The 21,173-nt window shown below is 37.8% G+C and overlaps 1 long non-coding RNA gene across 3 annotated transcripts in view; it reads left to right on the plus strand.

Moving 5' to 3' along the window:
• Positions 1-21,173, plus strand: part of LOC105611804 (uncharacterized) — a 175,460-nt gene that overhangs the window by 65,782 nt on the left and 88,505 nt on the right. Inside the window, exon 7 of one of the 3 annotated variants that reach the window (XR_009595659.1) lies at positions 1,006-15,430. The exons of the other annotated variants lie outside the window; for them this stretch is intronic. This is a non-coding gene — a long non-coding RNA (uncharacterized LOC105611804). Of the gene's footprint in view, positions 1-1,005; positions 15,431-21,173 lie in introns of those variants that run through there. 3 annotated transcript variants of the gene reach the window in all.

The following is a 21,173-nucleotide window of genomic DNA, read 5'->3' on the forward strand; positions in this document are numbered from 1 at the left end:
ATCGTTACCATCTTTCTAAATTCCATATGTATGCAATAATATATTGTATTGGTGTTTTTCTTTCTGACTTACTTCACTCTGTATAATAGGCTCCAGTTTCATCCACCTCATTAGAACTGATTCAAATGCCTTCTTTTTAATAGCTGAGTAATATTCCATTTTGTGTATGTACCACAGCTTTCTTATCCATTCGTCTGCTGATGGACATATAGGTTGCTTCCATGTTCTATCTATTGTAAACAGTGCTGTGATGAACATTGGGATACACGTGTCTCTTTCAATTCTGGTTTCCTTGGTGTGTATGCCCAGCATGGGATTTCTGGGTTATATGGCAGTTCTATTTCCAGTTTTTTAAGGAATCTCCACACTGTTCTCTGTAGTGGCTGTACTAGTTTACATTCCCACCAACGGTGTAAGAGTGTTCCCTTTTCTCCACACCCTCTCAAGCATTTATTGCTTGTAGACTTTTGGATTGCAGCCATTCTGACTGGCATGAAATAGTACCTTATTGTGGTTTTGATTTGCATTTACTGGATAATGAGTGATGTTGAGCACCTTTTCATGTGTTTGTTAGCCATCTGTATGTCTTTGGGGAAATGTCTGTTAAGATCTTTGGCCCAGTTTTTGATTGGATTATTTTTTTTTCTGGTATTGAGCTGTGTGAGCTGCTTGTATATTTTGGAGATTAATTCTTTGTCAGTTGCTTTGTTTGCTAATATTTTCTCCCATTTCGAAGGCTGTCTTTTCACCTTGCTTATAGTTTCCTTCATTGTGCAAAAGCCTTTAAGTTTAATTAGGTCCCATTTGCTCATTTTTGCTTTTATTTCCATTACTCTGGAAGGTGGGTCATAAAGGATCTTTCTGTGATGTATGTCACAGAGTATTTTGTCTATGTTTCCCTCTAGGAGTTTTATAGTTTCTGATCTTACATTTAGATTTTTAATCCATTTTGAGTTTATTTTTGTGTATGGTGTTAAGAAGCGTTCTAGTTTCATTCTTTTACAGGTGGTTGACCAGTTTTGGCAATGCCAAAGAATGCTCAAACTACCACACAGTTGCACTCATCATGTATGCTAGCAAAGTAATGCTCAAAAATCTCCAAGCCAGGCTTCAACAGCATGTGAACCGTGAACTTGCAGATGTTCAATCTGGTTTTAGAAAAGCCAGAGGAACCAGAGATCAAATTGCCGACATCTGCTGGATCATTGAAAAAGCAAGAGAGTTCCAGAAAAACATCTACTTCTGCTTTATTGACTATGCCAAAGCCTTTGACGCTGTGAATCACAACAAACTCTGGAAAACTCAAGAGATATGAATACCAGACCACCTGACCTGCTTCCTGAGAAACCTGTACGCAGGTCAAGAAGCAACTGGACTTGAAAAAACAGACTGGTTCCAAATCAGGAAAGGAGTACGTCAAGGCTGTATATTGTCACCCTGCTCATTTAACTTCTGTTCAGAGTACATCATGAGAAATGCTGGAGTCTATGAACCACACGCTGAAATCAAGATTGTTGGGAGAAATAACAATAACCTCAGAAGACAGATGACACCACCCTTATGGCAGAAAGTGAATAACTAAAGAGCCTCTTGAAAGTGAAAGAGGAGAGTGAAAAAGTTGGCTTAAAACTCAACATTCAGAAAACGAAGATCATGGCATCTGGCACTTCATGGCAAATAGATGGGGAAACAGTGGAAACAGTTGCAGACTTTAATTTTTGGGCTCCAAAATCACTGCAGATGGTGACTTCAGTCATGAAATGAAAAGACACTTACACCTTGGAAGAACAGTTTTGACCAACCTAGACAGCTTATTAAAAAGCAGAGATATTACTTTACCAACAAAGTTCCGTCTAGTCAAGGCTATGGTTTTTCCAGTAGTCATGTATGGATGTGAGAGTTGGACTGTGAAGAAAGCTGAGCATCAAAGAATTGATGCTTTTGAGCTGTGTTATTGGAGAAGACTCTTGAGTGTCCCTTGGACAGCAAGGAGATCCAACCAGTCCATCCTAAAGGAGGTCAGTCCTGGGTGTTCATTGGAAGGACTGATACTGAAGCTGAAACTCAAATGCTTTGGCCACCTGATATGAAGAACTGACTCATTTGAAAAAACCCTGATACTGGGCAAGATTGAAGGCAGGAGGAGAAAGGGACAACAGGGGATGAGATGGCTTGACGGCATCACTGACTCAAGGGACATGAGTTTGAGTAAACTCTTGGAAATGGTGCAGGACAGGGAAGCCTGGTGTGCTGCAGTCCATGGGATCACAAAGAGTTGGACATAACTGAACGACTGAACCTAACTGAACTGAACTGTACAGTTTTCCAGCACCATTGTTAAAGAGATTGTCTTTTTTCCATTGCATATTTTTGCCTCCTTTGTCAAAGATAAGGTGTCCATAGATACGTGGATTTATCTCTGGGATTTCTGTTTTGTTACATTGGTCTATGTTTCTATCTTTGTGCCAGTACCATACTATCTTGATGACTGTAGCTTTGTAGTATAGTCTGAAGTCAGGCAGGTTGATTCCTCCAGTCCATTCTTCTTTCTCAAGGTTACTTTGGCTATTCGAGGTTTTCTGTGTTTCCATACAAATTGTGAAATTATTTGTTCTAGTTCTCTGAAAAATACCATTGTTAGCTTGATAGGGATTCATTGAATCTACAGATTGCTTTGGGTAGTATACTGATTTTCACTGTATTGATTCTTCTGATCCACGAACATGGTATATTTCTCTATCTGTTTATGTCATCTTTGATTTGTATAGTGTTTTGTAGTTTTCTATATATAGGTCCTTCTGTTTCTTTAGGTAAATTTATTCCTAAGTATTTTATTCTTTTTGTCACAATGGTAAATGGAATTGTTTCCTTAATTTCTCTTTCTGTTTTCTTATCGGTAGTGTATAGGAATGCAAGGGATTAGATCTAGTAATTTTATGGTGGTATCTTTAGGGTTTTGTAGGTAGATGATCATGTCATCTGCAAACAGTGAGAGTTCTTTTCCAATCTGGATTCCTTTTATTTCTGTTTCTTCTCTGATTGCTGTGGCTAAAACTTCCAAAACTATGTTGAATAGTGGTGGCGAGAGTGGGCACCCTTGTCTCATTCCTGGCTTTAGAGGAAATGCTTTCAATTTTTCACCATTGACGATAATGTTTGCTGTGGGTTTATTGTAGATGGCTTTTATTATGTTGAGGTATGTTCCTTTTATGCCTACTTTCTGGAGGGTTTTTATCATAAATGGGTGTTGAATTTTGTCAAATGTGTTTTCTGCATCTGTTGAGATAATCATGTGGTTTTTATCTTTCAATTTGTTAATGTGGTGTATCACACTGATTAATTTGTGAATACTGAAGAATCCTTGCATCCCTGGTCTAAAACCCACTTGGTCATGATGTACAATCTTTGTATGTTGTTGGATTCTTTTTGCTAGAATCTTGTTGAGGATTTTTGCCTCTATGTTCATCAGTGGTATTGGCCTGTAGTTTTCTTTTATTGTGGCATCTTTGTCTGGTTTTGGTATTAGGGTGATGGTGGCCTCACAGGATGAGTTTGGGAATCTACCTTCCTGTGCAATTTTCTGGAAGAGTTTGAGTAGGGTAGGTGTTAGCTCTTCCATAAATTTTTGGTAAAATTCAGCTGTGAAGCCATCTGGTCCTGGATTCTGTTTGTTGGAAGATTTTTTATTACAGTTTCAATTTCTGTGCTTGTGATGGGTCTGCTAAGATTTTCTATTTCTTTCTGGTTCAGTTTTAGAAGGTTATTCTTTTCTAAGAATTTGTCCCTTTCTTCCAAGTTGTTCATTTTATTGGCATATAGTTGTTGATAGTAGTCTCTTATGATCCTTTGTATTTCTGTGTTGTCAGTTGTGATTTCTCCATTTTCATTTCTAATTGTATTGATTTCATTCTTCTTCCTTTTTTTCTTGATGAGTCTGGCTAATGGTTTGTCTATCTTATTCTTAAAGAACAAGCTTTTAGTTTTGTTGATATTTGCTGTATTCTCCTTTATTTCTTTTTCATTTATTTCTGCTCTGATTTTTATGAGTTTTTTTCTTTATCCTAACCCTGAGGTTCTTCATTTCTTCTTTTTCTAGTTGCTTTAGGTGTAAAATTAGGTTATTTATTTGATTTTTCTCATGTTTCTTGAGGTACGCTTGTATTGCTATGAACCTTCCCCTTAGCATTGAATCCCATTTTGCTGAATCCCATAGGTTTTGGGTTGTTGTGTTTTCATTTTCATTTGTCTATGCATATTTTTATTTCCTTTTTGATTTCTTCCATGATTTGTCGGTTATTCAGAAGCATGTTGTTTAGCCTCCATATGTTGATATTTTTAGTAGATTTTTTTTTCTTATAGTTGATATATAATCTTACTGTATTGTGATCAGAAAAGATGCCTGAAATGATTTCAATTGTTTTGAATTTAACAAGGCTAGCTTTATGGCCCAGTATGTGATCTATCCTGGAGAATGTTCCATGCACTTGAGAAAAAGGTGAAATTCATTGTTTTGGGGTGAAATCTCCTATAGATATCAATTAGTTCTAACTGGTCTATTGTATCATTTAAAGTTTGTGTTTCCTTGCTAATTTTCTGTTTGGTTGCTCTATCCATAGGTGTGAGTGGGGTATTAAAGTATCTCACTTGTTGTGTTACTGTTTATTTCCCCTTTCATACTTGTTAGCATTTGCCTTACATATTGAGGTGGTTCTATGTTGGGTGCATATGTATTTATAATTGTTACATCTTCTTAAATTGATCCTTTGGTCATTATGCAGTGTCCTTCTTTGTCTCTTTTCACAGTCTTTATTTCAAAGCCTATTTTATCTGATATGAGTGTTGCTACTCCTGCTTTCTTTTGGTCTCCATTTGCATGAAATGTCTTTTTCTAGCCCTTCACTTTCAATCTGTATGTGTCTCTTGGCTTGAGGTGGGTCTCTTGGAGACAGCATACATGAGGGTCTTGTTTTGTATCCATTCAAGTAGTCTTTGTCTTCAACCCAGTTACATTTAAGGTAATTATTGATAAGTATGATCCCATTGCCATTTACTTTGTTGTTTTGGGTTCGAGTTTATAAACCTTTTCTGTTTCCTGTCTAGAGAAGATCCTTTAGCATTTGTTGAAGAGCTGGTTTGGTGGTGCTGAATTCTCTCAGCTTTTGCTTGTCTGTGAAGCTTTTGATTTCTCTCTCGTATTTGAATGAGATCCTTGCTGGGTAGAGTGATCTTGGTTGTAGGTTTTTCTCTTTCATCACTTTAAGTATGTCCTGCCATTCCCTCCTGGCCTGAAGAGTTTCTGTTGAAAGATCAGCTGTTATCCTTATGGGGATCCCCTTGTGTGTTATTTGTTGCTTTTCCCTGGCTGTTTTTAATATTTGTGTTTGATCTTTGTTAGTTTGATTAATATGTGTCTTGGAGTGTTTTGCCTGGGTTTATCCTGTTTGGGACTCTCTGGGTTTCTTGGACTTGGGTGGCTATTTCCTTCCCCATTTTAGGGAAGTTTTAAGCTATTATCTCCTCAAATATTTACTCATGCCCTCTCTTTTTGTCTTCTTCTTCTGGGACTCCTATGATTTGAATGTTGGGGCATTTAATATTGTCCCAGAGGTCTCTGAGGTTGTCCTCATTTCTTTTAATTCTTTTTTCTTTTTTCCTCTCTGTTTCATTTATTTCCACCATTCCATCTTCCACCTCACTTATCCTCTCTTCTGCCTCAGTTATTCTACTGTTGGTTCCCTCCAGAGTGCTTTTTATGTCAGATATTACATTATTCATTGACTTTCATTTCTTCTAGGTTCTTGTTAAACATTTCTTACATCTTCTCAATCCTTGTCTCTAGTCTACTTATGTGTTACTCCATTTTGTTTTCAAAATTTTGGATCATCTGTACTATCATTATTCTGAATTCTTTTTCAGGTAGACTCCATATCTCTTCCTCTTTTGTTTGGTTTTGTGGGCATTTATCATGCGTCTTTACCTGCTGAATATTTCTCTGCCTTTTTACTTTGTTTAGATTGCTGTGTTTGGGGTGCCCTTTCTGTAGGCTGGAAGTTCGTGGTTCCTGTTTGTTGTGGAGCCTGCTTCCTGTGGGTGGGGTTGGACTAGTGGCTTGTCAAGGTTTCCTTGACAAGGGGAGATGCAAGCTCAAGGGGAGCTTGCATCTGTGTTCTGGGGGGTGGAGCTGGATCTCACAGTTCGGTGAAGGATGCCAATCTCTGGGGCTGAGATTGCAGCATCCTCTTACCTTCTGGCTCTGGCTGTTGCATGCCTGCCTCTCTGCCTCTGGTGGTGGGGAGGGGCATGTATGCAGCCAACTAGGTCTCCTTTGGTATTCTCTTAATCCTTTGTTCTGTGAGCAGACCAGGCTATGGATTAGCACCTGTCTTGGGAAAGTTATTTTTTTTTTCCTCTCTGGCAATCCCGCACTTTGAGTTGCTATCTCACGTTAGCTCCTTCATGTTGGCCTCAGGGCATTCAGGCCCAGTCCTTACCCTGAGCACTGATTATGCAGCCTGCGCCTCACTGTCCAGACCCTGCTTGCTGGTGGCGGACTCGAGTGTCTGGGCTACTTTTCTGCTGGCAGTTGCAGTTAGGTGTGTATTCTGTGGGTTCCCCCCAACCCTGTTATGTTGCCCTCTGAGATTCTGAAACTACCCTGTGACAGGGTTTCCCACTGTTTGCAAACTTCTCCTCCTTTATGACTCCCTCCCCAGGAAAGGTCTCCATTCCTAACTGTTCTCTCTCTTTGTCTTCTATATTTTGTCCTGCTGCCCTACAGAGAGAATGGGCTGCCTTTCTGGGTGCCTGGTGTCCTCCACCAGCATTCAGAACTTGTTTTGTGGAAGTTGCTCAGCATTCAAATGATCTTTTGATGAGTTTGTGGGAGAGAAAGTAGTCTCCCCATCCTATTCCTCCGCCATCTTGGGACTGCCCCCTGAATATATTATTTGTAGATGTTCCTCCTGTTCAGTAGGCTGCATTTTCATTTTATTATGTTGAGGTATGTTTCCTCTATGCCCACTCTGTTGAGAGTTTTTATCAAACATGGATGCTGAATTTTGTCCAAAAAATCTTTTTTGTATCTTTTGAGATGATCATATGATTTTTTTCTTCAGTTATTTAATATGGTATATACTTTGGCCACCTGATGCGAAGAGCATTTGGAAAGACCCATTTGTATTGGAGTCCACTTGTCCAAGAAGCTTTACTAATACTTTCTCAGTATGTTATAATGCTTTGTATTTCTTGTACTAGCTTCCTCAGTCATTTCCTTATTGGAAATCGAAAGCATTTGGCAATTACAGAAATACCTTATCTGATCACAGTTTGCCTCATGGGCTTGGGCAGAACAAAGGAAACAATGACTGTTCATTTTGGGAATCCACACATAAGAGTTGTTGCTGTGTGTACATTAGGAAAATAGTTACCTGAAGCAGATAACTCACCTTTGGGAGTTTCTAAATTTACACCAAGAATCTATTCTAGGAGATTAACAAATGTAACATATGGCTTAACATATGTCACTTCCCTAGTTCTTGACTTACCTCTTCCAAAAGTTGATTTCATGTAGCTTTACTGCTTAAAATTGGCTTTCTCGAAAGAGACTTCAACTTATTTTTAATGAGATTAAGTTACCTGACATGAATCATTTTTGAATTTTATTGTTGCTTCTAAAGTGATTCATGATTAATAGTGGAATTTAAATATCCAACTGAAAAGTCAGTGTGTGGAATTCTGAGTTAAAAACAAGTTTTACAGAGAATGTGGTAATTGCAATGGTAATGATGATGCTGGTACTCATGTTTGGTAAAGCTGTATACAAAAGCAACAGTTAAATAGTTGATAGTTTTGGTATAAACTTAAGAAAGTATTCAGTTTTTGTAAAAGTCCATCATTTTGATTTAAAATAAAAACTATTTTCTTTGTTACAGACTTAAGAACCCAAGTCTTTCTTCAGCCAGTGTTTTAAGGTATATTTATTTGAATGAATGAATTATAAAGATTTTGAAAAGCCTATTAATTGATATTACTACCAGTGTATTAATAGACATCCTATTGTTATATAATGCTCTTGATTTTAATACCAGTTTCTTAATTATGCAGAACAGATGTCATTTTTATGACAATTCATGATTTAGGAAGTTACAGCCAATTATCTTTATAGGTATATATGCTATCTTGTTACATTTCTAGAAAATTTAATTGATTCCTGAACCTTGAGTGAGTTTACCTACATTAGAATCTGGGCTGTTGCATTTAACATCAAAGTCACTTCAAACAAGCTAAACTGTGGCTAAGTTTTTCATCTGTAAAATGGGTTGACAATAGTACCCATTTCATAGGCTTATTGTGAGGTATAAATGCATTAATTAGCAATAATGAATTACCCTAAGCTTTTCCTATTTTGCCAGATATATAGTAAAAGGGCATTAACTAATTATAATTAGTATTTTATCATAAGGACTGTATTACCAAATAATGCTAGAGTCATAGAGATCTGGGTTCAGTTCCTAATCTTAGACTTATCCTTAAGTGACCTTGGACAAGTTAGTTAACCTCTTTGATCTCAGTGTTAACATAAATATGATAGCATTCTTATACTGGGTAACCTTATCTCATGGAACTCATTCATATATCTTTTGGAATATATTAGATATGATAAATGGCAGATCAAAAAAGAACGTAGTTAATGGCAGAGAGTAAAGTAGTTACAGATGACAACTATAAAACACTAGATTAAAAAAATCTATATAAACACTGCAAGTCATTAAAAAGTAAATAAAAACATGCAACTTTAAGGGTTTTTGAAAACCTCTAACTGGAATGGCTAAGAATTGTGAGTTAGCAGCTTACAGTTGAAGGGCGATGCCCAACTCACATAGATATGGCTGTGGAAAGTGATGCTACCAGCTTATGATACCAAGATGGGAGTTTGGAACTGGGAAAGGAGCTAGAAATTTAAAGGGAAATTCTAGCAGCAAGACCCTCAGAAGTGAGACACAGATTCAGAGCATAAACTGTCTAAATCTACAGTTGATGCTGAGCTGCATGTATCCGGACAGGGGCTTAATGAAAATTGAGCAGATACTAGAGAGAAATCTATTTCTGAAAAATATAAGTATATAAATCCAGATCTGTGAATTGGACACTTTCCTTAACTGCATTTTCCAACTGTGCATGGCCCAGGTGGAAGAGAGCGGAAGCTGGGTGGATTTGGAAAACATTAATACAAAGAACAAAAGTTAGTAGAGCTGCTGGAAAATGAGGAGGGATTCCTAGAATCAAGAATTCACAGAAAGAGTGCTCCCCCACTCTGCCTAAACTTTTAGTTCATCAGAATTTTATAGGATCAGGGACACTTACAGGGATCAGGCTGAAGAATAAGCTGTAGGAAACCACAGGTCTGTAGTTGTTCAATCACTAAGTGATGTCTGACTCTTTTCAACTCTGTGGACTGCAGTGTGCCTGGCTTCTCTGTCTTCCACTATCTCCTGGAGTTTGCTCAAACTCATGTCCATTGAGTTGGTGATGCTATCCAACTATCTCATCCTCTGTTGTCCCCTTCTCCTCCTGCCCTCAGTCTTTCCCAGCATCAGGTTCTATAAAAGAAGCACTATTTTCAGTTTGAATCTAGGTAAGTTAACTGCTTGGTAGAATAAAACTTAAGTGATTCTCAGAACAAATCAGAACTCTGAATTTCTGTAACATATTAGCTACAATATCAATTTTCAACCCCAAATTTATGACATGCAAAAAGATGAGAAATTACTACCCATACTTGGGGGAAAAGGCAATAATCAATAGAAATGTACTCTGAGTTGGCCCAGGTGTTGGATTTACTAGATAAAGCCCTCCAATTAACTACTATAAATATACTTTGAAAAATTTTAAAAATGTGTTAAAATATTTAAGAGAATATTTAACAGATGTTAGTGATAGCTATATAAAATTGCTAATTCTGGAGTTCAAAAATAAAATGACTTAAATTCTTAAAATGCTAGATAGGCTTAACAAAAGATTGAAAATAGAGTAAAAATACATTAGTTAAAAATTGTTAGCCATTCTCATTGTGGTTTTGAGTTATATTTCCTTGATGATTAGTGATGTTGAGCATCTTTTCATGTGTCTGTTAGCCATCTGTATGTCTTCTTTGGAAAAATGTCTTTTCAGCTCCTCTGTCTATTAAAAAAAATTTTTTTGATGTTGAGTTATTTGAGTTCTTTGCACAGTTGGATATTAACCCATTATTGGATGTATTGTTTGTAAGTATCTTCTCTATTCAGTAGGTTGCCTTTTTGTTTTGTGGATATAATCCTTTCCTGAGAAGAAACATCTTATTTTGATGTTATCCCATTTGCTTGCTTTTGCTTTTGTTAGCTTTACCTGAGGAGTCAGATCTCCCCTGCCCCTAAGACCAGTGTCAAAGAGTCTACGTCTTTAATCTGTTTTTGATTTATTTTTGTAAATGGTGCGAGAAAGTAGTCCAGTTTGATTCTTTTGCATGTAGCTGCTCAGTTTTCCCAACACCATTTATGGAAGAGATTGTTTCCCTCCATTGTGTGTTCTTGCCTTCTTTGCCATAGCTTAATTGGTTATATAAGTGTGGGTTTATTTCTAGGCCCTCTATTTTGTACTATTGATCTGTATCTGTTTTTGATTACTGTAGCTTTTTAAAACAGTTATTTATTTGGCTGCATGGGGTCTTCACTGTGGCATGTGGGGTATAGATCCCTGACCAAGGATCAAACCTGGGCCCCCTGCATTGGGAGCACAGAGTGTTAGCCACTGTATCTTTGTAGTATGATTTGAAATCAGGAAGCATGACATCTCCATTTTCGTTTTTCTTTCTCAAGATCTCTGTGGCTATTCAGGGTCTTTTGTGTTTTTATACAAATTTTAGAATATTTTCTAGTTCCATGAAAAATGTCTTTGGTATTTTGATAAGGAGTGTGTTGACTTTGTAGATTGCCTTGGGTAATGTAGTCATTTTAGCAATATTAATAATTCTGATCCATGAGCATGGTATATCCTTACATTTGTCATTTTCAGTTTCTTTCATCAGTGTCTTATAGTTTTCAGAATATAAGTATTTTACCTTTTTGGTTAGCTGTATTCCCAAGGTATTTTATTCTTTCTGATGAAGTTGTAAATGTGATTGTTTTCTTCATTTATATTCCCAATAGTTTGTTATTAGTGTATAGAAGTGTAATAGTTTTCTATATATTGATTTTGTATCTTGCAACTTCTGATTTTACTAATTAGTTCTAATAGTGTTTAGGTGGGATCTTTAGATTTTTCTATATATAGTATTATGTCATCTTCAAATAGTGACAGTTTTACTTTTTCCTTTAAAATTTGGATTCCTTTTCTTTCTTTTTCTGGTCCTGGTTGTAGCTAGGACTTCTAACACCGTGTTAAATATGAGTGATAAAAGTGGACATCCTAATTTTTTTTTAATGTCAGAACATAACTTAAAAAAAAATTTAAAAACCTTTAATTTTGTACTGGGGTATAGCTGATTAACAATGTTGTGATAGATTCAGGTGAATAGCAAAGGGACTCAGCCATACATATACACATATCCATCCTCCTCCAAACTCCCCTTCCATCTAGGTTGCTACACGACATTGAGCAGAGTTCTCTGTGCTGTAGAGTAGGTCCTTGTTGGTTATTCATTTTAAATATAGCAGTGTGTACATGTCCATCCCAAACTCCCTAACTATCCCTTCTCCGCATCCTCCCCCTAGCAACCATTAGCTTTTTCGTAAAGTTTGTGAGTCTATTTCTATTTTGTAAGTTCATTTGTATCATTTCTTTTTAGATTCCACTTGTAAGGGATGTTATCTGATATTTCTCCTTCTCTGTGTGACTTATTTCACTCAGTATGACACTCTCTAGGTCCATTCATGTTTCTGCAAATGGCATTATTTCACTCATTTTAATGCTGAGTAATATTCTATTATATATACCACATCCTCTTTATCCATTCCTCTGTTGATGGATATTTAGGTTGTTTTCACATTTGGGTATGGTAAACAGTGCTGCAGTGAACTTTGGGGTGCATGTGTCTTTTCAGATCATGTTTTCCTCTGGATATATGCCCAGGAGTGGGATTGCAGGGGCACATGGTAGCTCTATTTTCAGTTTTTTAAGGAACCTCTATACCATTTTCCATAGTGGCTATACCAGTTTACATTCCCACCGACAGAGTAAGCATTCTTGATCTTGGAGGAAAGGTTTTTGACTTCTCATTGTTAAGCATGATGGGAGCTGTGGATTTGTCATATATGTTCTTTATTGTGTTGAGGTGTGTTCCCTCTCTACTTACATTGTTGAGATTCCTATCATGGATAGATGTTGAATTTTGTTAAAAGCTTTTTTTTTCTGCATCTATTGAGATGATCATATGATTTTTTTTCTTAAGTGTTTAATGTGGTTTATCGTACTGATTGATTTGAAAACTTGAGTTATCCTTACTTCCCTGGGATAAATTCCACCTGATTATTGTGTGTAATCCTTTTAATATCTTGTTGAATTCAGTTTGCTAATATTTTGTTGAAGATTTCTGCATCTATGTTCATTAGTGATAATGGTTTGTAATTTTCTTTTCTTTTCTTTCTTTCTTTTTTTTTTTTTTTGTGGTATCTTTGTTACCTGGTTTTAGTATCAGGGTGATTTTGGCCTTATAGTTAGAGTTTAGAAACACTCCTTTCTGTTCAATTTTTTTGAATAGTTGAAGAAGAATAGGCAATAATTCTTCTTAAAGTGTTTGGTAGAATTCCCCTGTGAAGTCATCTGGCCTAGACTTTTGTTTGTGGAAAGTTTTTTAAAAAATTTTTTATTATTGTTTCAATTTCACGAAATCCACTTCCCGAAACTGAAACAATATTATGTTCATATTTTCTATTTCTTCCTGGATCATTCTTAGGAGATTTTTTTATTCCTAGTAATTTGTCGATTTCTTGTAATATGACCATTATTTATGTATAATTCTTTGTAATACTCCCTTATGCTCCTTTGTATTTCTGTGGTGTTGGTTGCAAGGTCTCCACTTCCATTTCTGATTCTAATTGGACTCTGTCTTTTTTTTCTTGATGAGTATGGCTGAAGCAATTTTGTTTAGTTTTTCTAAGAACCAGTTTTTGGTTTTATTGATTTTTTTCCGTTTTTCTTTTAGTCTCTGTTTCACTTATTTTGCTCTGACATTATTTCTTTTCTTCTACTCATTTTGGGTTTTGTTTTTTTATACTTCCTTTAGGTTTAAGATTAGATTGTTTATTTAGTTTAATTTTTTTTTTTTAACTTTCAAAGGTAAGCCTGTGTTGCTATAAACTTCCTTCTTAGGACAACTTTTGTTGTGTCCTACAGATTTTGATATGTGTGTTTCCACTTTCATTTGTCTTAAGATATATTTTGATTTCCTCTTTGATTTCTTTGTTGATATTAGTTGTTTAATAGCATCTTGTGTAGGTTCTACTTTTTTCATGTTTTTGAAGTTTTCTTCTTGTATTTTGATTGTACTGTGTAGTTTAGTACATTTAAACTATTGATAGGTATGTGCTAAGTCACTTCAGTCATGTGTGACTCTTACCGACCCCATGGACTGTAGCCTGCTAGGCTTCTCTGTCCAAGGGATTCTCCAGGCAAGAAGACTGGAGGGGGTTGCCATTTCCTTCTCCAGTTGATAGGTATGTACTTATCGTTGTTTTATTAATTGTTTTTTGATTGTTTTTGTGGTTCTTTTTTGTTCCTTACCTCTTCTTTGCTTTCTTCCCTTTGTGATTTGATGATTATCTTAGTGTTATGTTTGAATACCTTTCTCTCTCTCTCTGCTATCTATTATAGGTTTTTAATTTGTGGTTGCATGAGACTCATATGTAACAATGTATATATTGTATATATATGTCTAATATTTTTGTTTTGTGTATCTCAAGTACTTTTCCTGGATAAAGATGATTTTACTCCTTTTGTCTTTAATCTTCCTTCTAACTTTATGAGTAGTTGATCTATTTATTATCTTTACTGTATAGTTACCCTTACTGTGAGATTTTTCCTTTCATAATTTTCATATTTCCAGTTGTGGCCTTTTATTTTCTTTTTTTTGCTTAGAGAAATCCCTTTAATACTTCTTGTAAAGTCATGTAGCGATACTGAGCTCTTCTAGATTTTATCTAAATCTAAAACCTCTTTTAGATTTTTTTTCTGTAAAATTCTTTATTTCTCCTTGAAGCATGATTGATAACTTTGCCAAATAGAGTATTCTAGCTGGCAGATGTTTTTCCTTCCATTCCCCTGGAGAAGGAAATGGCAACCCACTCCAGTATTCTTGCCTGGAGAATCCCATGGACGGAGGAGCCTGGTAGGCTATAGTCCACGGGGTTGCAAAGAGTCGGACATGACTGAGCGACTTGCTTTGAATGAATTATATTATTCCCTTCTGGCCTGCCAAACTGCTGAAAAGTCAGCTGATAGGCCTGTGTTCTTGTGTTTTTGTTGCTTTTCTCTTGATGCTTTGGAGATTCTCTCTTTATCTTTAATTTTTGCTATTTTAATTATAGTGTGTCTTGATGAACCTCTTTTGGTTCATCTGTTTGGGACTTTCTTTGCTTTCTGGATATTAATGTCTGTTTCCTTTCACAGGTTAGAGAAGTTTTCAGCTATTATTTCTTGAAGTAAGTTCTCTGCCCCTTCCCCTCACTTTCTTCCTTTTATGATTCCTACAATGTGAATGTTAATATGCTTGATGTTTTTTGCTTAAAAAAATAGTCACAAGCTAAAAGTTGAAAATTATGTTTTATTTGGTGGGAATTTTTAGGACTTCAAACCCAAGAGACAGCATCTCAAGTCACCCTGAGAGAACTGCTCTGAGAAGGTGGGGCAGGAGTCAGGTTATATAGAAGTTTGCAACAAAGGGCAGGTAGTCTGAATATCAAAAGTATTTTTTTTTGTGAATTAAAGAAACCAGATATCTCAAATTAAGGAATTTAGCACTTTTCTATATATGGGAGGATGCAAGAGTCTGGGCTCATTGAAATCATCCCTTTCATATGCATCTCAGCTATCTGGGGCCAGTATCCTGTGATTTTTCACATCCTGAGTTCTTCAGTGCTCAGCATAGGGAGTGGCTGCAGCCTGATGGCTGCTAGATTGCAGGTATTGTCCTCCTTTCTGAGTACCCTGGAAGGCTAGAATTGCTGATAACTGTGACATCCTTGTTTATTGATATGGCAGGAAATATGCCATTTCTCGGTCCTTCATCTTGGTTAGAAATTCGACCAATATTTGGGAGACATTTCATGACCAATTTTGTACCGTGGTACTGGGAGACTTAACCCAAGTCATGCAAAAGTTCTCATTGCTGTGTCACTCCAGGTGTTCATTTTTGGAGTAGACTCATTGATAAATAATAAAAGATTCTGTATATCCTCTATCTTCTAATCTGTTATGATCCAGGAGATATTTCCCTTGTTGCTTTTTCCCATGTCTAGAATCACACTATTACAATTATTGATTGCATACAGAACTTTATTTCTGATCAATTGCTTCAAGTAGCCTAGTCATCATTACATTTGTTGAAGGCCTGGTTACACACTGTAAGAGACAACAATCTTATAAAATAGACAGGATATAAGTAATGTAGCTAGTAACATTGACAAAGTCATTATATAGAAGAGTCACAAAGCATAAACAATTTGGGAACAGAACAAATGAAAACAATGGTTAGTATAACTAGTTGTAATCCAGCTGTAGTAAACTATCAAGTACACAGGAAAGCAGCTGAAAAAGGCAAATTCTGGCAGGATCAGGTAGAGACAAAAAGATAAGTATTTCACCTTCGTTTACAAAAGCATACATTATCAACTTGTTATAGGTTGCAGCATAAGAGAAAAATGTTTACTGGAAAACAGATTAAAGCTGACATATCATCTAAAGTTAAAGTTATAAATCATAGTTATCCATTTCTTCAGTCCTTTGTAATTACTTCCTATTGATCAGCGTGAAGTACTCAGGTTTTCATTAGAATTTGTCATTTATTATCCAGTTCAGTGGCATTAGTTAAAGGCTATCAGAAGCTAGCATTTGTTTAGATTTTTTTTTTATGAGTCTTCTTGAAAATCTTCATTTTATGAAAGCAATGCAAAATTATGATTGTCTATAAAAAACAAACTTAAAATAACATGGTTAAAAATTTGAGTACAGTGCAATTAGCAGGAAATTTGGATACTTCTATAACATATAACACTTTAGAATAATCACCATAATTATGACTGATAGCATTGTATCAGGACATATCAGATGTTAGGAATTCCATATAAAATTTAGGAATATCTATATTAACGACACTCATCCATACATTATAACCTAAAGTTCACCTTCAAATACTTTACAATGTTTCGAAATTAAAAATACCGAACACCTTATTTTCGACAAAGGAGGCAAGAATATACAATGGATTAAAGACAATCTCTTTAACAAGTGGTGCTGGGAAAACTGGTCAACCACTTGTAAAAGAATGAAACTAGAACATTTTCTAACACCATACACAAAAATAAACTCAAAATGGATTAAAGATCTAAACCAGAAACTAAAAAACTCCTAGAGGAGAACATAGGGAAAACACTCTCTGACATAAATCACAGCAGGATCCTCTATGATCCACCTCCCAGAATACTGGAAATAAGACAGCCTTCAGAATGGGAGAAAATAATAGCAAATGAAGCAACTGACAAACAACTAATCTCAAAAATATACAAGCAACTCCTGCAGCTCAATTCCAGAAAAATAAATGACCCAATCAAAAAATGGGCCAAAGAACTAAATAGACATTTCTCCAAAGAAAACATACAGATGGCTAACAAACACATGAAAAGATGCTCAACATCACTCATTATCAGAGAAATACAAATCAAAACCACAATGAGGTACCATTTCACACCAGTCAGAATGGCTGCGATCCAAAAGTCCTCAAGCAATAAATGCTGGAGAGGGTGTGGAGAAAAGGGAACCCTCTTACACTGTTGGTGGGAATGCAAACTAGTACAGCCACTATGGAGAACAGTGTGGAGATTGCTTAAAAACTGGAAATAGAACTGCCATGCGACCCAGCAATCCCACTGCTGGGCATACACACTGAGGAAACCAGAATTGAAAGAGACACGTGTACCCCAATGTTCATCGCAGCACTGTTTATAATAGCCAGGACATGGAAGCAACCTAGATGTCCATCAGCAGACGAATAGATAAGAAAGCTTGGTACATATACACAATGGAGTATTACACAGCCATTCAAAAGAATACATTTGAATCAGTTCTAATGAGGTGGATGAAACTGGAGCCTATTATACAGAGTGAAGTAAGCCAGAAAGAAAAACACCAATACAGTATACTAACACATATATATGGAATTTAGAAAGATGGTAATGATAACCCTGTATGCGAGACAGCAAAAGAGACACAGACGTATAGAACAGGCTCTTGGACTCTGAGGGAGAGGGAAAGGGTGGGATGATTTGGGAGAATGGCATTGAAACATGTATACTATCGTGTAAGAAACAAATCGCCAGTTTAGGTATGATACAGGATACAGGATGCTTGGGGCTGGTGCACGGGATGACCCAGAGAGATGATATGGGGAGGGTGGTGGGAGGGGGGGTTCAGTATTGGGAGCTCATGTACACCCGTGGCGGATTGATGTCAGTGTATGGCAAAACCAATACAGTATTGTAAAGTAAAAAATAATAAATAATCAAAAAAAAAAAAAAAAAAAGAAAGGACCCTAATGCTAGGAGGGATTGAGGGCAGGAGGAGAAGGGGATGACAGAGAACTAGATGGATGGATGGCATCACTGACTTGATGGACATGAGTTTGAGCAGGCTTCGGGATGTGGTCAAGGACAGGGAGGCCTGGCGTTCTGCGGTCCATGGGGTCACAGGGAGTCAGACACTACTGAGTGACTGAACAACAACAACAATTCTTTTTAAAATTCTTTTCCCATTTAAGTTATTACAGAGTACTGAGCAGAGTTCCCTGTGTCATACAATAGGCCCTTGTTGATTATCCATTTTAAATATAGCAGTTTTTTCCTATCAATTCCAAACTCCTAATGTATCCCTTCCCAAAACCCATCCCACTCTGGTAACCATAAATTCATTCTCTACGTCTGTGAAAAAAAATAAAATAAAAAATACCAAACAAACTTAGTTTAACATTCCTCTCTGAGATGTCTCAGAGATGTTTCTTTGAAGCATCCAGAGTCAGCTGGAGGCTAAAATAGCTTTAGTTAGATTTTAATATTTGAGAAGTTTCTAGAACTATCAAAAAGGTTTAAAACACAACAGGATCATAGGTCATTGAACCAAAACTTACTCACTTAACCAAAGCCACAGAAATGATTAAAAAGAAAATAAATATGGATCACTAAGGCTCAGATGGTTTTTCCTGTGGTCATGTATGGATGTGAGAGTTGGACTGTGAAGAAGGCTGAGCGCTGAAGAATTGATGCTTTTGAACTGTGGTGTTGGAGAAGACTGTTGAGAGTCCCTTGGACTGCAAGGGGATCCAACCAGTCCATTCTGAAGGAGATCAGCCCTGGGATTTCTTTGGAAGGAATGATGCTGAAGCTGAAACTCCATTACGCTGGCCACTTCATGCGAAGAGTTGACTCATTGGAAAAGACTCTGATGCTGGGAGGGATTGGGAGCAGGAGGAGAAGGGGATGACGGAGGATGAGATAGCTGGATGGCATCACTGACTCGATGGATGTGAGTCTGAGTGAACTCTGGGAGTTGGTGATGGACAGGGAGGCCTGGTGTGCTGCGATTCATGGGGTCGCAAAGAGTCGGACACGACTGAGCGACTGAACTGAACTGAAGGCTCAGATGGTAAAGAATCTGCCTGCAATGTAGAAGACTTTGGTTTGATCGCTGGGTTCAGAAGATTCCCCTGGAGAAGGGAATGACAACCCACTCTAGTATTCTTGCCTGGGAAATCCCATGGATAGAGGAGCCTGGCAAGCTACAGCCCTTGGGGTGGCAAAGAGTCAGACACAGCTGAATGACTAATACTTTCACTGAGGGCACAGAAACTCACACAATTTGTTATAAAAAAAAAAATAGGAGCACTTTTTTTTTTTTTTTTAGTTTTTTATTTTTAAATTTTAAAATCTTTAATTCTTACATGCGTTCCCAAACATGAATCCCCTCCCACCTCCCTCCCCATAACATCTCTCTGGGTCATCCCCATGCACCAGTCCCAAGCATGCTGCATCCTGCGTCAGACATAGACTGGCAATTCAATTCTTAACAGAAAGAAGAATCAATTCCAGTCTTGCATTAGCTTACTTAACAAAATCCATTTAGTTAACTTCAATCTAAATTTAGTTATTGCTGCCTATGCATAAAAATTTTTCTTCCTCAGGGTTCCTTTCCACAATATTGTCCAAGATGTCTCTTAAACTATTTTCATTTTTTTAAAATTCTGTTTTTTCCTTTTCAGTTTGGGTGCTTTCCAGCACTGTTTCCTAGTTTGCTGATCTGCTCCTCTGCCATCTAATCTACTGTTGATTCCTTCTAGTGTATTTTCTATGTCTGTTGTTGCATTCATTAGACCTGTTTGGTTTATCTTTATAATTGCTAAACTTCTGTTGACATTTTCGCTGTACTCATCTACTCCTCTCCTGAATTCAGTGAGCACCTTTATGACTCAATATGATGAACTCTTTACTGGGGAGATAGCTCATTTCAACTTTCTTTCTGTTTTTGTGAAGTTATATGTTGTTCCTTTGCTGGGACATATTCCTCTGACTCCTCATGTTCCTAATTCCCTGAGTTTGTCTCTCTGTGTTAGGTAGGTCAGCCTCACTTTCTGATCTTGGAGAAGTGGTCTCATGTGGTAGACCTCCGGGGGGCCCAGGACCACACTCCCTCTGGTCCCCAGATCTGCACACTCTAGTGTCGCCCTTGTGTGGGCCGCTCGTGCCCTTCTGCTATGGTGGGGCAACTCCTGTGGTTGCACTTGTGGGCTGGGCTGACCTCTGGCCCCGTTGGGCAAGGCTCTGCCTCCTGAGGTGACTGTGGTCCCACTGAAGAGCGAGGCTAGCTTTCTGTGTGATTGGCTGATGCCTCAGAAGAATGGGGCTGCTGCTGGTGGGTGGAGCTGGTTCCCTGAGATGCTGTCTGCATGTCCAAGTGTGCCTAGGGCTTCTCCTGGCCCTCTGATGGGCAGGTAAACTCCCAGTGCCAATATGCGAGAGGGAGGGCTCCAGAGTCGTGTGTGCCAGTGCCGGTGTTATTGTGGTAAAACCAGCTCTTAAAGATGGCTCTGCCAGCATCTGTGTCCCTAGGGGGAGCCTGGTTGCCTCTTGCCTCTCTGGGAGGCTGTCCAAGATGAGCATGTGGGTCTGACCCAGCCTCTTTTCAGACTGCTGCCTCTCCCCTGGGACATGGAGTATGTGACGTTTGCACATGCTTTGTAAGAGTGGAGTGTCTGTTTCCCATAGCCCTCCAGCTCTTCCAAATGTAAGTCTTACAGGTTTTCAAAGCCAGGTGTTCTGGGGGCTCATTTCCCCAGTGCAAGACCCCTGGGCTGAGGAGCCTGATATGGGCTGGATCCTTTGCTTCTTGGGGAGGACTTCTTGGATTGTGCTTCTCCTCCCTTCTGTGGGTCGCTGAGCCTGGGGGTGTCACTCCTGATTATGCTATGTCTCTGCTCCTCCTGCCTGCCTTGTAGTTCTTTATGTTGTTAGTTGTGAAAAATCTTTTCTGCTAGTCCTCAGGTTGTTTTCATAGATCTTAGCTCTGTAAGTAGCTATAATTTTGCTGTGCCTGGGAGGAGGTGAGTTGAGGGTCTTCCTACTCTGATATCTTGGCCACTGTCCCTGACTCGGTTTTTAAAGAATTACTGGTCAAGCCACTTCTGTTGCCAGGCACTGCACTTCAAAGCTGCACCTACGTATAAGAGGAGAATGGGTTTCCCTGGTGGCTCAGCTGGTAAAGAATCTGCCTGCAGTGCAGGAGACCCCGTTTGATTCCTGCATTGGAAAGATCCTCTGGAGAAAGGATAGGGTACCCACTCCAGTATTCTTACCTGGAGAATCCCCATGGACAGAGATGCCTGGTGGGCTGCAGTCCATCGAGTCACAAAGAGTCGCACACGACTGAGCAACTGAGCACAC

Source organism: Ovis aries, chromosome 12 (assembly GCF_016772045.2).
Source record: "Ovis aries strain OAR_USU_Benz2616 breed Rambouillet chromosome 12, ARS-UI_Ramb_v3.0, whole genome shotgun sequence".
Taxonomy (NCBI): Eukaryota; Metazoa; Chordata; class Mammalia; order Artiodactyla; family Bovidae; genus Ovis; species Ovis aries.